The sequence below is a fragment of the Athene cunicularia genome (genome assembly GCF_003259725.1).
Source record: "Athene cunicularia isolate RWA chromosome 7 unlocalized genomic scaffold, athCun1 chr7_part1, whole genome shotgun sequence".
In the NCBI taxonomy this organism is placed as follows: Eukaryota; Metazoa; Chordata; class Aves; order Strigiformes; family Strigidae; genus Athene; species Athene cunicularia.
The window spans coordinates 31,010,733-31,029,445 of record NW_020799107.1 but is presented as its reverse complement, the minus strand read 5'-3'; positions in this window follow the sequence as shown (position 1 = coordinate 31,029,445).

Below are 18,713 nucleotides of genomic sequence, written 5' to 3'. Positions count from 1 at the left end.
AAGCTTTCTTTTTTTCCCTTTAAACTAAGGAATGTGCAAATGGTAATCACACTAGTTAAACAGAAAATGACTTTACAGCACACCCAAAAATGTAGAGGTGGTCTCTTTTATTGGGGCAACTAAAAATATAAAGAAGAAGTCTTTGAGAAATTTTATTTTAATTTGTTTTATCAGAGCTTGTGAACAGTAAAAAAGAAAATCAAAGGGTTGCCCTGTGTGGTGCCTCTTGGTAAAATAATCAGCTTTGAAGTTATTCTTTGGATAACACAAGACACTGAGTTAAGTAAGGGGCACCTCCTTAGGATTTACTCCCATTTGACACGGCACTGCCAAACACATGTAAATTTGATACCAAACTAAATGTGAAAACATGTATTATACTGAACAACCCTATAAATACTATGTTTGTTCCCTAAATATCCACACAGCTGAGAAAAAGACAGAGGAAAACACAGGAGAGTAAAATCAAGGGAAATCTAGGGGGAAAAAAACTTACAAAATGAAAAAGCTGAACCATTGATCCATTGATATTCTTACACTAGCCACTCCCCATCTGGAGTAATATATCACAGTTCAACAAGTCATCAGCTATGACAACGAAGGATCTGTACCTATATAGAGAATAAATGAAATCAGATTTGTTCCTAATCTGATAGCCATTATATTTTGACAGTTAATTATGTTCCTTTAAAGGAAAACATCCCAATTCACGATAATTAAAATGCTCATTATGGCTGAAAATCTGTTCACCTTTTACTTTATACAATTTTTTTCTGTTAATTCGCTAATTTTATTGTCTAACTCCAGGAAGAAAAAAATAAATATTGGGGGGAAAAGAGAAAAAAAAAAGAAACAAACAGAAAAAAAGATAAACAGTAAAATAAGAAAAAATACAGAGCTCCTCACAGCAGCAGTTATCTTGAGTACAGGATTACAAACATACATACCACATCTGCCTTTTCTTCAGAATTTTTAAACTGAATATATTCTACCTTGTACCATAGTTTTCCATAGCAACTTCCAGTAAAAACCTGCATATACTGGAATGGCATCTTGATAAAAGCTAAGGCCTTGCCTAAACTTGCTCATACAAATAAGATATATGTCAGAAGTGGAACAATTACTTTAAAAATTCCAAAAATCTAAACACTCTACATATGGACATTCTTATTCCAGAATAACACCATCTAAGAGTATCAAGAAAATCCTCAGAAATTGTTTTAATACAGCTAATAGTTTATCTCCTGTATATGTGAACCTTCTGAAAAAAAGATCACAGCTTTTCCTATACTGAACAGATAGTGTAATGAACACGTTTTTGTTCATTGTTCATTTGAAGGCACAGAACCTTTGCAAAGGGTGTGACTTCTTGATGCTGTTATGGTCATTATAGTTTCTTCCTAGTACTTCCATACATCCTCATTATTGGAATTAGTAGACTATAGCTTTTGCTTGATATATATTTATTACCAGTTTATTTTATCATCACAGTAAACTTACTGGCCAATTATATTAAATTAATTGAAAAATTCTGTCTCCTAATAGCAAATACCACAGAAAAAAAAATATTGAAAATTATGACTTACATTTCTGGTAATATTTTGCCCCTGGAATATCATATAGTAGTTCAAATACACTGTGGCTTTCCAGTAAAGTAATCTCAGACAAGACAGCATGAAAGTGCTCAAATTAATCTAGGTGATTTTTAAATGCTCTGTAGGAATGTTATCATGCCAAAATGCAGACAAGCATAAGAGCGAGTCAATAAAGAAAAAAATCTAGGTGTCAATTCATATTTGTGGAACTTATGGAAACCTCATCAAAGTGAACAAGATTTGTTTCAAAGGCATTTTTTGTGATGTCTGAGTGAAACAGAGTAAATGTGCTTGGAAATCTACGTCTGGACAAAATTAAATAGCTCAGTGTGGGTCTGTAAAAGTTAGACTAACAGTTGACAACTCAGTCTTCAAGTCAGGTACTCAAGTTGGCATTTCAGAGCTTAAAATACATAACAATATGATCAGTGAAGGTTTTAAAAGGAGAATTTCAGAATTGAACATAGACTCTCAGTTTTGAACGTTGTCTCTAGACATCAAAGAAAAAACTGCTGATGCATAAAAATATACAGCAGTAAGTACTGCAACTAAGCGACTGCAATAACTTTTTGTTCATTTTGATAGCGGATGGGATTATCAAGCTGGAGCAGATCACTGAAGAATCATTTTTACAATAAAGATCATACCACAGTAGTAAAAATTTTAGGATACTTTCAGTCCTCAGCCACAGCCCCTTCATCTTTTGATAACATTCTGCCTGTTGAGTGAAGATTTTAATGAAAACAGTATTTCAGAACTTCCTTCCTTTGCAAGTATATGTCCTCACCTTAACCTTACTTTAACATTGTTTTTTGTGTGGGCGTTTATTGTATTGTAGAGTATGGCAAATCTGATAAGAGAAAAGCAAAGACTGAGCCCAGTCTTATTGTATCAGAATGGCTGAAATAATCACATATCCTGGAAAACCTGGGAATTTCTGATCCTACTTTCAGATATAGAATGGATACACAGTTTTTGATCACAGAAAATTCTCTTGCAGTCAAACACAAAGCTAAACTTCAATTGTATTCTCTGATGAACAATCAACATGGCTCATTTCCTGGGCTTTGGGAGAAAAACGGTTTCTTGCACAACCTACTGAACTAAGAATAATAGGAATGATATGCTTGATGACAGCAGCAACATAGTATCTAAAAAATACCCCAGAAGACTGCACTTTTGAATTACAGTATGAATGTCATAGGGACAGCACATAGGGTGTTTGATGCCAAAAGACTGGCTTCTTTCAGTGCCCTATAAGCTACAGCTGAAACTGTCACAGCTACCCATCACCTGGATAGTTAATTCTCCCCAGACATTCTAACTTGTTTCTAAAAAGATCACAACAGTTATTAAAAGACAAAACCCAGTAATTTACATTCTGCTTTCCAAAGGAAACAAAATTATTTCCTTTATCTACATTTTATTTTGTTATAGCACGTTTTCATGCTTCATGATGCAAAAACGTGTAATTGTCTGGGTTTGTTACCTCAGCAGACAGAATTTTTCAGATATAATGGGAATATTATGCCCAGTTCTTTGGTTATTTTTTGCAAAGAGAGTTTCCTAATCTCTGCTCTCACCATAAATCATTAAGCAATTATGTAACTGAGAAAAGATCCACGCTGCTTCCATCTGAGACTGTTAGTCTCATTTCTGAAATTCAAAAGTGGTTGGCTGCTGCAGAACAGTGGCTTTCACACAACAGGACAGTATGACCGCATGTCCCTATTCTTGGAGGGTATATTGAATCTTTAACATCTCATCAGTTTCATGTACAATAATGACTGTCCAATTAATCTGAATATATTAAACACATTCATACTACCAGCTGGATTCCTATACACACCTAGAAGAAAACCAAAGATTGAACAACCTAGTGTGAGCAGAGCTCCTGGCAGCATGAACCACAGAAATTGTTCACCATCATAGAAAAATAATTCAGATTTATAAGGGATACATTTGTCTGTAGGGATTTACAGCTCTTCTAGAGTTCTTACAATGACCAATCATATTGACATATATTTTCTTTAGCCTTTACATTTAAAAAAATAATCAATAGATTATGGTTTGAAAGAGATCCTCTTTACAGGCAATCCTTTTCAAAATTATTCATAATATACTCTCTTGTGCTTCTGCTAACTGTTGAAAATTGGCTTCATATCAGATGGAATACTGGTCTGATTTAATACAACATTTCCTGTTTGGATATTTAACTAATTCCACTATTTTCTCCAGGGTTTGGGTTTTCACTAAGAAAACACACTGCAATAGCCTCCAGTGAAGGCTGTTTCAGTGCTCATGTCCTGAATCTGATCTTGACTTGAGAGAATTAACCATTTAGTTCAGTGAACTAACTCTTAAAGTGGTCAAGATGTCTGTCTTCACAACTATTTACTTCGCAACTCTGACAATAGAATTTAGTTGGAATTGTCTGAAAGCTTGTTCCATGAGAACAAGGACTCAGAATTTCCAAACCATTAATAGCTGAAATCACTGATAAATATTTCTGCATGTAAAAATGAATACTCCATATCTATAAATGAGGGGGTAAAGAGACTTGGACAACAAACAATAAATTTAAGCTCCTTTGGAAACAGCAAGGCTTCTTAGGACTCAGCTCATTAATTTTCCCTGGGAGATATGCAATTGAAATTCAATGAGAGTTAAACACTTGACTCCCTTAGGTTCTTTAAAATCCCAGATGAAGTGATATTTAACTAATTCCCACACTAATAGAAATTAGTCATTTGGCACAACGATTCAATCTCATTGTTGGTCACTATAATAGATTCAGTCCCCAGCACAGCATTTAATGACGTCATTATAGGAGCTCATGTCCTGTCCCACTGGGCTAACAGCAGTTGAGTTTACTGGCCTGAAAGCCCAGTCACCTGGAGTGTGATACAGAGGAAGCCTTTGCATGGGAGGATGCCCCTTGTTACCTACAGAAAGGTTCTGTATGTGCATTCAGCTTCCTACAAGCACTTTTTGCTTTTCAGAAGCATGCATATTCTACATATTAGAAGTAATATACTCTTTGGGTGTGACCATCCTCTCACGTTCTATAAAATCAGTGAAATTAGATCCCTCTCTGACACATATGAAATAAAATTAGGCATCTCTGAAGTGATTTACTCTTGAACAGCAAGAGTTTTTCTTCCCTTTCCTAGTTTGTTTTCCCTCTTTCATTCTTAGCGTCCTCGCTTTGCTGCCAGAAATTTCTAAAGTGGTGAGCTCACTCTCCCCCCTCCTTTCTTTTTTCCTTTCTCTCCTTCCCTCTGCCCGCCAGTGGGTTTCAATGGGTTCCTGCAGTTACTCAGGCGGACAGCATTGCGTTGCCAGGCAACTCCCTGAAAAGAAGCACATGCTGCTGCTGCACAGACAGAGCGTGCCCGTCTGCTCCAGTGATGCTGTGGCCTAATTTCTACCTCTGTTGTGTTAGATACAAAAGGGAACATCTCCAGAGTAGAGGGCTAGGGAGTACTGAATTATCTGCACTTTTCTGTTTGTTTGTTTTTTCCCTGCTCCCCTGATTGGGTGCATCCCACCATCTTAGGGCCCCCAGAAGTCATGCATGTCTAATCTGCGTGCATGCGTTTGGGTCTGTTCGCTGGGAATACTGACAATTTTCTGTTAGCTTTTGACTGAGTTAACATACTTATGGAGATCTGTTAAGCTTTCCTGTAGCTCTCCCAACAGGGCAGCTTTGCATGTAAATTCTCAAGGCCATTCATCTTTTCCTACCTGACTCTTTATTGCCTGGGTGTTTGGGTTTTTTTTTTTTAAAGGCCTCTTTAGGAATGCAAGCATAGCCTTTCTTATTTTCCCTCCTTTCACTGTGCTTTCCTGAGAACAAAGAACAGCAAACTAAGAAATTCCTTTGGTTTTTCCACAGTCTGAAGAAAGATCACTGCTTTATACGTGGATTTAGTTTTGGATTACCTAATCTTCTCAAAGCAGCCCCATACAGATTCAGATTTTGTGGTTTGAACTCAGCTCTGCAACCACAACCCTTCACTGTCTATTATAGACAGCATTATCACTAGGCAAAAACAGCAGTCAGAATAAGAAGCAAGATTTCTTCTATTTATTGCTAACTTTCTTAAATGTATTGTTAGCATGTTTTTCATATGAACGTTGCTTATGTTAGTTGTTTTTTGTCAGTTCTGGTACCAACTCAGCAGCTCACTCAACCTACAAGCAAACGTGAACCTCAGCGAGAAGCTGCAACTGTATTCAGCCTGACAGAGTCTAATATTGCTCTGGTGCTTTGGGTATTCCTCCAATCCTCCTCTCACTTCTGGACCAGGTCTGAAGTCCCAGCCCTAATCTACAAAGCTCTAATTTGGTTAGTGCGCATCTACTTTAAGGGCAGTCAGGAATCTTCATCCACTGATCCCTAGAGTCAGCACTACACTACAAATTTCTGCCAGCATAGTTACGTCAACACGAACTGTGAAAAATATATAACCTCCAGCTGACACTGTAGTGCCAGTAAATGCCTGGTTCAGCCGCGTTCATGCCATCAGGGTAGCACATTTGTCAGTTTAGTTTCAGCAACATTTCTGACAGTTCAGAAATGTGCTGTAATTAAAGAGGCAAAAACCACAGTGGCATGGAAAAACAAGGAAATCACAACAGATAAGACCACGGCTGGTGTCTGCGGACATACTAGAAAAAACACTCTGCAAGACACAGACATCCAGTAGCTCTGTAGAAGAAAAGTCCCAGCCCAAACTTTCCAATTCTTCCCTGTAGCACAGTACTTATGAGATTGGAGCCACTTTTCGTTCCAGTGCACTTTATGTATATAGTGCTGTGGATAAGATTCTGCCTATCTTTTGCTTATCTCTACACAAAGGATCAGAACTGTTCAGCTGTGTGGTAACCATAGTTCTGCAACACTAAACACAAATGGTGTGGCAAAGTCTCATCCTTTTGGAGCAAATAGTTATTTCAGGCCCTGAGAGCTTCACATGCTAGGCAATCACCACATTATTTACAAAACGTTTTGAGACCTTCTGGTAAAAAAGGTGCTATATACAGGCAGAACAATAGCACTTGCATGAGTCACACATACACGACTTTCAGTATTATACAACTCCTGAAACATTCTTCCTCCCCAAACACACTCCATATAAGTTGAAACATGTGGGACTTTTCTACCTCAGAAACACAACTTAATAGCACTAAAGAAACACCAAAATGTCTTAACATTACATTAAACATTCACACTCCCATTTGAAGTCAATCTAAAAGGGAAAATAAGGCCCCAGAACTGCTCATGGCCATGGCAAAGCTAATGAAAAAAATGATTAGGTCATCCCTTGCCAAACTGGTATAGAACTGAAGAATTAACAACACAAGCCAATTTGCCATAGAGATATCAATTTCTTACTCATTGCCTAGGGGCAGTCTATGTGTTTCTCTACGTATTTTTGGATCTTGCATCAATTCAAGATGATACTACAGTTTGGCCCACAGCCAGAAAGTGGCAAGTGAAATAATGTTCCAGCACTTGCACTGTGAACACACAGCTGGCTTCAAAGGGAAATGGACTAATCCTACTTCATTTCCCTTCTTCAGTACGTGTTTGAAGAGCTTTGGTGTGCTGAAGGAAATCGACCAGAATTCATTAGTTCCCTTCTGATTCAGCTCATTGCTGTTGGAAAGGGAAACAGGGCAGGATTGCAGGATCCTGCTCAATTTCCTTTTGAAGCAGACTTTAAGCCAATTCTGCTCTCAGTTGTACACACACAGATCTTCACTAATGATGCATATATTTAAATGTAATATCTCTCCAAGCTGGCTAAAACATATAAAGACCATGAAGGGAAGAGAATTATTAAATAATAATTTAAAAAAAACCATTATCTATTTGACTTCGTACCATTGAGAACTTTTGCCTGAGCGCATTCCTGAGAATTAAATTTAGAAAATCAAGAGAGAAACCTCTAGAAAGAGACACAGGAGAAAAAGAGAGGGGGAAAAACCTAAATGAAACTAGGAAAAGGTCATAAGGCAGGAAAAAAAGAGAATAAGGTTATAAATATAGCATATACATATGTTGCTATTCAATGAAAAACTACAGCAAACTAGAACACTGATTGTAATAGCTAAAGCAAATCTTAGGGATCATTTTGACCTTGTTTGGAGGTGGTTTTGGAAATGGAGACATGATGCTTAATCACTTGCTCTGGATAGAAAGTTTTTCATCCCGTTCGTAATCAGATCCTTCCATTTCTCTCTTCAGAGCTCACGTCATATTTTTATGAGCCTTCTCAAGGTTACTGGAAGCAATAGGATTTTAAATAATTCCAGACTATATCCTGTTGAGTTTAAGGCCACTGCTTTTGAGGCAATAAGCCAGAACCAACACTCTTCCAAAGCAAACCCACAATTAAGCACAATTAAGTGGAAAGTGGCTTGTGACAAAGCAGAACAAAAGAAAGCTACAGGGTTCATGATGGGACCATGGCTTCACTTCAAATACGCACAACATGTAAAAATCAATTTTTGTAACTGTAATGAAGATGAAGAAGTATTATTGCTGTAAAGACCTGTCTCTTAAGCTTGCACTGTGATACCGTAAATGAACAGCCTTATGAATCTGGTTTCCCTACCAATTACAAATCCATGAACTTGAAGCAGTATATCGCACAGAAAACATGTCCTTGAGTTAGAATCAACCAAAAAGACTTTAAAATAGAAACACTGTATCTGAGAAGAGATGGGTGATTCCAAAAAACTGAACTTGTAGAAGGTTTTATTGTCTGAAGTTGTAGAGGTGTCTAAGGAGCTCTATGCAAGAATGTAAAAATTTGAGTCCTTATCAGTTAGCTGCAGAAATATAGTACAGACACAATTTATATCCTGCACTAATAGCTTCTCAGCACAGGAAAATGAAGGACAATTAGAGAGCAAGTAATGGCTCAGTGACTCTGTAGAACACTGTACCACCTACAGAGCGAGTTAAAACGAGATTATTTTCCTTTGCTATTCTATGTCAGCCTCAGTTTACAGCTTTAACTTTCATCACTAGACCATAATTTAAAATGTTATTCAGACTACTCTAGAATATGACATTTATAATTTCTAAAGGCTGAGGGGTTCATACAGAAGCACTGGGATAGACACAGCAATAACATAGATAATCTGTTCTCTTTGCATGTACAACTTTTTCACTCCAAAGACAAAGGTTGAATGTCCCATCCCTCTTTAGTTGTAGTGAATGGATAGTGTACAGGAAGAAATCAGTCACCACTTGCAGATAACATCACAAACAAAAAAATACATGAAACAAAGGCATTTCACACTCAAACATTCAAAGTCAAAACTAGTTTATTAGGCATTTTTTGCATTTTTATTGTTTAATGTACTTCATTGACAAAGTACAAGACAGTAGGTGATACAAAGGCAATTCTAGCTCAATAAGTATAACTAACTACATTTTTTAATCCTTTCTTGTTTGCCACATTACTCTCTGTTATTATTATTCTTCTTTGCTACGCTGATTACACAAAAGGTTTTTCTTTTGTATTCCCTTTGTAAAATCTGCATTCGCCTTCTTCCTACCTGCTCAGTTTTGCTGTCATAAAAAAACATTTCCTTTTGTTCATGTTGTGTATACATGTGACTTAAACTTCACAGAATTCAAATTTCCCTCCAAGTTGAGATAAATTATTCCAGATAAAACTATAATCTAAACATATCCAAGCCCTTAACAGAGTTAAGAATTTTGGTTTTGCTGTCCGAAACATTTCAGCTTGCAAAACATATTCCAGCAAAACCTTTTCTTGTTTCCTAATATAAAGAGCCATAGGTTGCTTGTCTGAAAATAAAAATGAAGTGCAGAATGAGAAATGTAGTTCAATAACCTAACCAACCATGGAGATAGAGTTAAAATTTACAAATGGGAGTTTGTGTATGCTAGAAGAATTGGGCTCTTGAAGACATCACAGGAAAAGAAAACATCCTTTGATTTACATCAGAGATGTCTCTTAGGCTTCAAATGGGAGGCAGTGAAATACTGAGGGAGAGAGACTAAATACTGTGGCAAGAGGTAGAACATAGCGACAGAGGAACACCTGCCCCTTCTGCTGTTCTTTGACAGGTACCAAATGACCGTGTCTGTCTACAAGCAAGATTTAATGCACTGTGGAGATCGACACAGGCTGCCCAGTGGAGGAACGAAAGGGAAAGGAAAGCGATCAGGGAGCCAGGAAATATCAAGTCCTCCCACTATGCACTGTACATAGTGCAAATGCTTGTGCAGACCACCCTGGACAACAAAGGCACTGCATGTTGTTTGAGTAACTCATCCTTCTCCTTATGCACAATTAGGAAAAGAGGGAAGGGGATCATGGGTGACACATAACCTTACAGTGACCTTGGTAATAGATTCTCTGAAAACACATGATGTTTACCTCAAATTACAGACACAGACATACCACCTGCATTCAGCAACCGTAACTCCTAGTCCCAACCCCTTTTTTAGACATCACAAACTAAGAAGAGTTAGATTTGATATCTACAAATTTATTCTCACTAGGAGGTTTAACCTATGACTTGTCAATATTATCCCATCTCCTTGATTCTTCAAATATAAAATACCACAAAACACTACCAATTCAACATTGCCTTTAAACAATACAGCCTCCTAAGCAGGAGGTTCAGAATTTTGACATTACGTAAAAAACCCCTGTATTTCTCAATTCATTGACAGATGTGCTTGCTCTAGTAATTGTGCCCAAATCAAGAAAAATGGGAGGGTGGCTTTTAGCAGAAAGCCCAGTAGCTAAACTCCAGGTGAAAAAAGTATGTATTAAAATCTTCCTGTTCTGTTCAACCTTGGATTAAGCAGCTGTTTATTTACCAGAGATTTAGGAAAACTACAAATAGAACCCACACTACTATTATGCATTAAAAAGGGAGCTTTCTGTATGAGAATACCCTCACTTGCTTCACTGAACCAGTTCAAATATATGATGTGTAGTTACCAAGAAATGTGGAGAAATCAATCCACTACAACTATCAGAAAATACTGTGTTTAATACTAACCGGTCCAGCTGGCTTCTTTGCTTTCTCAACAGTCTTCGTAGCTTCCTTGAGTTGTTTTCTAAGGTCTTCCTTTGGCTAGTCATGTTTACAGCACTAGGAGAGGAAGAAACAAAGCAATTGTAAAGCTTGTTAAGAAGTAGTTCATGTGTATTAAAGGTGACCTTCCCACTTCCAGTTCTATTTGTTCTTCCTCCCCAAAGTGGATCAAATCTTTCAGTTTGAAAACAGCCCTCTTCAACAGTCAGGTCTCTGAAAAAGGTATTCAAAGCTAAGTCCTGAGATGTTCTGACATTCTGAGAAGCTTAGAGCCACATTCTAAGAAAGTGACAAAGGATCACTCCATAGCAGGTTGAAATCTACTGATATATTAGAATACAATACAACTCTAAGCAGTGTTCCCGCTGGATAAAGACACTGTTAGTCACGGCAGTGCAGCAAGCACAGCGGGAGTCTCCAAATGCAGAAAACCCAAGATGTGCATCTTGGAATGATTCACACTACAGACAAACATGCCTTTGCAATCACCTGTACCATACAAGCTACTGCCCACTGGCTCCTTCTCAGTTGTTCATCACACTATGCCTCAGTGAAAATGGCTAACCCTTATCTATGCTGTCTGTTCACCACAGCATTTCCCCTTGTGTTTCAGGTGAGGTCAGTCAGGTGAGATTAAACAAATGGCAGAGCTTCGCTAACCTGGATGACTTTGTCTGAAATGAACAGGGGTGCATTTATTGGAGTAGTTCAGTCTGAGGGTGCTGGCTTCACACGGAACTTAATGTGGTGTAAATGCAGGAAGCTAACCTTTAAGACAGCAGTGTGGACAGCCAGTCTCTACTAGCTCACTGGTAGAAAAGACCTTGTCCCTGCCTTGTGTTAGGTATTCATTAGGGAAAATTTGTAGATCCTCAGATTCTTCATCCACATGATCTTTTCTAATTCTTTTTTCTGTAGCTTGATCCTTCAAGTGATAAAATCTTGCACCCAGTTCTTGTACTTAATCCCCAGCTTTGCTAACACTTTCTCCTCAAGTAAGGTAGCTGAGGTTTTAGCTTTTTGCTAGTGTCTGTCTTAAGCTGACAATGAAAAAAGGGCAGTCCCTTTATTAGCTGAATAACTACAACAAAGGCAAAACCACTGCAAACCTAGATAACAGATACAGCAACCTGGAATTCATACATTTTAAAGATCTTTCACAAGGTGTAACTTAGTATCTTTCATATCTTATTTTCCAGTTAGATGGGTTCAAGTCTATATGGAATGTAGATCATGGAATCTGTAATGTAACTACAAAACCATGAAAAACTAACAGACAGACCTCAACAGTCACATAGTTAAATCATATACAGAAGCCAACAAAATTAACAAGAATGTCCGCAACAGTATGAAAAAAAAGAAGTAATCTATCAAGGTCTGAGAAACAGAATCTTCAGAAAAAAAAACCCAACATCTGCTGTCAGGTAATGTATTTAGTCATTCTGAATGGACACTTAAAACAAAAACCTGTTATCATGTAGATCTGCATTTTCATTTGTAAAAAAGGAGATGGGATATGCCAGGTTCATCACCTTGTTTATCTCTTTCTCCGGTAACGGCTGTGAGCCATATACTCATCATTTTATGTCCTAAAAACCCAGCAAAATATAGAGGGGAAAACCCCCACAGTAGGCTAAAGAATTAAACTAGCAGTTCTGTATGCACTCCTCACAATTACGAACACCATAAAGTTTATAAATGCCTACAGGTTTTGCTCAACAGACAAGAGGAGAGAGGAAGTACAGCAGCAAAAAGTAGCACCAGTTTGCATAGCGTGCAGGTCATACTGGTGTCCCCAGGACAGCACCAGGCTGTAGGTGTGCTTATCATTTAAACACACTAGTTGCTCAGAGTTGAAAACTGGCATCATATTCCTTCTGCTCCCTCTAGAAGAAACTAACAAAACTAATTTCTAAAACTCAGGACTGTATATAAAAACATAATATGTTAGGTTTGCTAAGGGAGAGGTTCAAAATGAAGGCCCAGATCTTACAGAGGTGTGATAAACTTGGCATGTATCCCACTACCTGAAAATTAGAGGAAATTGAATTTCTAGGTATTTAGACTGTTCTGAAAATCTCATTTCAATTCTCTAGAAACTAAGTAACCTCAACACACAATGCTACATCTATCAATCTGTTCCGATCAAATTTAAGATTTGTACTATTTCTTACTGACATATGGGAGCCATCCATAAAGGACCACAAGTACAGACATTTAAATGATAAAAACATGGGGTTTTTTTCCCCAAAATGAAAATTACTATCTTTCTTTTGCCCAAAACTCAGGAAAAATGCCTATAAACTGAGAACAAATACAAGCAAAGAAAACACTTCCCCAAGTGAAATGTAAACAATTAAAGGAAATTTAGAAGAGTAGAACATTTGTAATAGAATTTCCTGAATATCTTTGTTGAAATCCATTATCAAATAAAATTTGATTTTTCTCCTGATGGTGAAGGCAAAAGTTGAAGTCATACCTAATTCAAATCACACCACTCTGGTGAGATGGAATTATCTCAGTTTACAGAAGGAGAGGTTTGATCCTAATGGTGTTTGCCCGAAGCTCTGTGGTAGCAAAAAGCTTGAGCTAATGACAGTGTGCAGAACTACCCCTATTACCTTTTGGCTAAGTCTGACTTTTAGAAAGCTTTAGTAGTTTATCATCACTATATGGTAATGATGACTTTTCTCAGACACAAAGAATTATGGTTTTTATCAATGGTTCACACCAAATCCAAGTTCTTAAAAGAAATCAGCCCAAAGCAGGTGCACAGAGCTGTCAGACCTTGAAATTTGTTTTGAAACCAACCACCTGTTAGTGTAATTGTGTAGCTGTTTTTCCTGGCTTATGGGATTTTAGTTCAGCTGTTGTTCTCATGCTAACGCTTATTTCCTCTAGGAATCGGTCTGTCCTTTTACACTAACCTACAAATTTCTGTGTGACTATCTTCAGAGTCTGATTCAATGTATATATGCAGAATGTCTGGTGTAGCACCCTTAATCAATAAGACACCGTTTACAAAATAGCTCATGATTGCTGTAGGGAAATGACTGGAAAATAGTATTTAACATCCTCTGTGTAACATGTAATCATTTAGATGACTCTTCTCTGTTTCTTGTTTGTTTCAGACAGCAACAAAGAACATTTAATGGATGATCTCAAAGATCAGATTTACTGTTGGTGCCTGACTCACATTCTACTGATAACAGAACACTGTTCCTGCCGCTGAAAGCCTGAGTCAGGATTCCCATTAAACCCTTCTGTTTCTAAAGGTTTAACTTCAACAGTATTTGACTCTGGGTTAGAGGTTAGCAGAGATACTCTCAGTTTACAGGAACATTTACTTGAAAAAATCTGCCTACACATGAGATAAAAGTGTAAAAATTACCATCAGAAGGACAATGGCTTAAGATGCTTCTTGCAAATGAGAAATGGCATTTAAGAAACAAAAGTGCGCTTGCGCTTAAGGGGCCAGTCAGAACCGCAGTCCCTTTATTCTCCCGATTGCTGTTTTCAGCACCCTTTGGACATACGCCACCCCAGAAAAAGAACTGGACTCTTGGGTGAGAACAATAGTTGAGCTGTTCATGAAATGTCTCCTGCAACAGCCTGTCCCCCTCATCCCACAGCTCCACACTGCCCTCCAGGGAGGGCCGCCAACAAAGTTACAACGTTTCCCTCAGTTTACCTCTGACAGGAAATAATTCCTTGGGTGTAAACACATAAAGCGAGTAAGAAAAATATAGCTGACATAAACATGAAAATATCCATAAGATATTTCATGACACAAAACCAGTAAAAGATAAATTATAAAGATTAAATATTCCATGTGTTCTTATTCATGCACAGATAACCGCTATCCAAATGCCTTTTCAAGCATCATATAAAGGAAACAATAAACAATGTATGCGTAATAGTTCATAAATATATGCAGTACTGTGTGTCCAATGGGCATAGATATTTCATTGTGTAAGACATGATTACTAGGTTTATGCATCACATGAAATGTGAGTTGTTTGCAGCTATTTAAAATATTTTTGTGACACAATAAACTGCTGACAAGATATATCCTATTTAAATGTATTGCCCATCCCTGACTGCAGAGCATGTTGTCTTGTGTTTATCAGAAGGAACACTTTCCAAATGCATAGAGAAACTCAATTGTTATCATTGTCTTAACTTAAAAAGACTATACCTTTGTATAGAGTTCTGTTAAAAGAAATCCTGCTGCTTATCATAAGCACGTACTTCCGCAAGGTTCCTGTTTTTTTAGAAGTTTTATTAATTGCAAATGTTGTTTACTAGAGGAAAACCGTGATTGAAGCTCTAAAACAAAGGGAATAGTTGTAACTTTAATCCTTTCAATAAGCCTTTGTTTCCCATTGACTAAAAACTTCCTAAAGGAAGTAGAGCTGCGAAAATCCAGGAAGGAATTAGATTTGCCAAATTCTGTTCCTATTTGGATTTAGATGCAAAGGCTTTGTTACTCATTGTACAAATGTTTGAGTAAAAAAAGAATGATCAATTACAAAAATGCATTTTTGCCAAGCTTGAAAATTATTGACAGAAGAGCTTTCCCTATCTCAGAATGCACACTATGAACTTACATAACTTTAAAAAAGAAAGAATATATTCATTTTTTAGCTGCTGCTGCATTTTTTTTCAGCAGCCTTTTTTTTCCCCTCTTTTTGTCACCTAAGGGGAACTTGGATACCAGCCTGACAATCATACAAGAACCTAGATAAGTAAACAAATATGGAAAGGAAAAATCAAATGTAACCTCTTACTTAAATTAAGCGTGCTTTGCAGCATCTAAAATAAGAGAAATCTTCAAAATCCCTTTCCATGACAACGAGTAATTGCACACTGGAAAGTGTACTATTGTGGCAATAAAGCTAAATTCCCTGAAGACCTTTCAGAGACACTACCAATTTGTTTTGTATTTTTTTCCACATGCTCCCTTTAACTCTGTACCACTTTATGCTCTCGAGGTTTTAACCAGCCAAACATGTAGAGACTAGATAAATATATCTCACTTATTCCATAGGCCAGAGGTCCTTTTAATTTCTTATCTTAAAATAACTTAAAGGCAATTCCTATCTCCTTCCCATCAACACAGTATATATTTTAACTGTTCATTTCTTGATCAGTAGTACACTGAAACATTAAAGAATATTTGAGCCACCATTTTTGTACAGTGCTATATAGGACAGATTATGGAAGGTCCTGGCTACTTTCAACTCCTCATGCTTTCAGTGGAGGTGTTGTTTAGCATACTGTGGCACCCAGCTCTGAGGTACATTCAGCACTATATTTTAACAAAAGTATGTCACAGGTTTGGCCAAGGTTAGCTGGACCACTGAGTTGGAAAGGATGCGAGTTCCAGTAACCAACAGCAGGCAACGAAATGCTGCGGTTAACATCCTATCCAGTCCTATCTGTGTACTGCTAGTTCCAACCATCCAGAAGAGACGCTGGCCAGGCACGATCTTCAGCCTAAGCAGAAGCAAATGCCTCTGGATTCCTAATGAGACATATTTATGACTCTGCTATGGAAACACCCATATAATGTTTGCAACACGAATACACATATGACCAAATTTTTGGAATAGCTTCAGTTTAAGATATTACAGGTGCTAACGCCCAAGTTTCAAGGATATATTGGATATCATCATTCACAGTGACTTAAAACTTGCTCTAAGACTTTCCTACATGTTAATATATGTGGAGTACATCCCCAAAATCACTAAAAAGTGTTTTGATTAGATTAAATTATAACAGGAGAACGAAGCGAAATGAAGCAAAGAAGAAAAAAAAAACAACAGAATTCCGCATTCCACTTTTGATCACAACAGTTGACAACCCCCTCCCTCCCTTTAAGATGGAAAAGCCAGTTTTAATTTAAACTACAAACTGTTGACCAGGCCTCAGCTTGGCTTTGCAATTCACTATATGCCTGAGGGATAAATTATTTAGCATTAGCACATGGTATGTCATGTCTTGTTACTTAAGTGGAATATGGCTTCCATCCAGCTGTACCCCCGGGGCCCCCCGATTGGCTGCGGGTGATGTCATTTCCATTTGGTAATCCTCGGCGAAGGCCCAGGGGACAGCACTGGCCGCCCGGCAGGTCCCCCAGCCCCTCCGCCTCCCACCCGGGCCCAGCACCAGCTTTGCTCCTACTTATCACTCTAAGGTTCACTGCAGGTACTGCCCCAATTACATGATTTTCAATAATAGTGCAATGAAACAGAAGGTGCGGCAGACAAGCTACATCATCTGCACGTATCATTTTGTTTTCTTGACAGATTTGTAATAAATTTAATGAGATGGATACAGAAAAATAAATTTTTGCTGCAGACTCAAATTAAATGGAGAATTTTGAGGGGTTTATTTAACGAAATAGGAAATAATTATTGCCAGTAATTCTTCCCAAAACTAATTTATTTTTCTGTTTTCAGTGTATTGTAGAATTTTGTTCAAAAAACCTGGACAATGACCTGAGAGCATGATCTCTGGAAAATACTTCTTCTGAAAGTCTGGCAATGGAATAGTTAGCTGCAGTGCCCTTTAAAGGGCGTATTTTGTTTGGCCATATTTTGTTTTCATTTAGCACCCTCATTATATTAAGAGTTTTCCCTTCAGAATCACCTTCAGATTATTTGCCACAGAGGAAATACTCATTATGTTATTCGCTATTGGAAGGCCCCCAGCATAAAAATAAGGATTACAGGGTTGGTTTGTTTTGATTGAATTTCATAGTGAAGTCGGTGAAATGCCGAGAATTACAGAGCACTGAGATGTACAGATGGTATTGTCTGCTCCGTGGTGAGGCACAAGATTTGCATCTGTCTGTTAGTTAAGGTTCAGCAGTGGTTCTCCTCAGCCCTGTGTTCTAAGTGACAGGTAACAGAAAAGACACAACCGACATGTGGCAAGAAATCCACGTGTTTTGTTACTGTTACATTAGCATTTAAGTACACTTGGTGCAACCCTACTATCAAGACTTTGTTTCTTGTGGTGAGGAGGCATGAAAACTGACTGTGATTTGCCTTCTCTGTTACTGGATCTTAATTCTCTGCAACAGTGTTTTGCATTAGAAGGATTTTGTGAAAGCTGTGCGGTCTGATGGTGAAGTGCATAGTTCTCTGACACAGAGGCAGAAGGGGAACTTTGCAAGGGGTTTCCCACGAGAAGAGATGCTGAACCACTGCAGTACAAAGCGCTGTAGAATAAACAACTGTAGGACAGGAAGTGAAGAACGCTAATCGATACTGCAAGAGGGATTAGTTAGTCAAATGTGAAAATTCAAACCTGCAATTTAAATCAGGACAGCTAACTCCTTCTTCTCGTCCTGCACAAAATAATCTAGGGCCACAGGCTTCAACAGTGCTTGCAACTGTGATTTCTGCCATCCGAAAGTCAGCACCTGCAGCAAACTCCAGCCTCGCTACCATAGCATTGATTTAAGCACCCAGCTGGAGGGAAACACCTGGATTCGCACTAACGCTCGTTCTCCCTCAACTACCAGACCTACTGTGGGTTTTAGCGAACTGATAATAAACACTGAGATTAGCAGGGGGTCAGGAGACTAAATGGCTACTAGGGTAAGCGCTGGCAAGCCAAGTTTGCCGGTGAGATAGAACAAAGTGAGTTTGGTTCGGCTACCAAGCTGAGCCAAGCACATTAGTTAGCCACCTCCGGCCCAACACGTTACCTCAGGCCATAACGTGCCGAACTGCGAAGTGGGGCGAGCGAGGACCAAATCCACCCGCTGCCCCGCCCCAGAGCCGCGGCCCAGGCCAGCGCGCCTCTGCTGCGGCACGGCAGCTTTCCCCTCAGCATCAGAGCAGAGCTGGAGGCGCTGACGGTGGCGATTTTGTGACAACGACCGCTTCGGATGCAGCTGCTGCTGCTGCTGCTGCTGCTGCTCGCCTTCTGAGGCGAGGAGCGGGCGGCAAACAGCCGCCCCGGCTGCCGCAGGGCGGGAAGCGCCACCGCCCGCAGCCCTGAGGC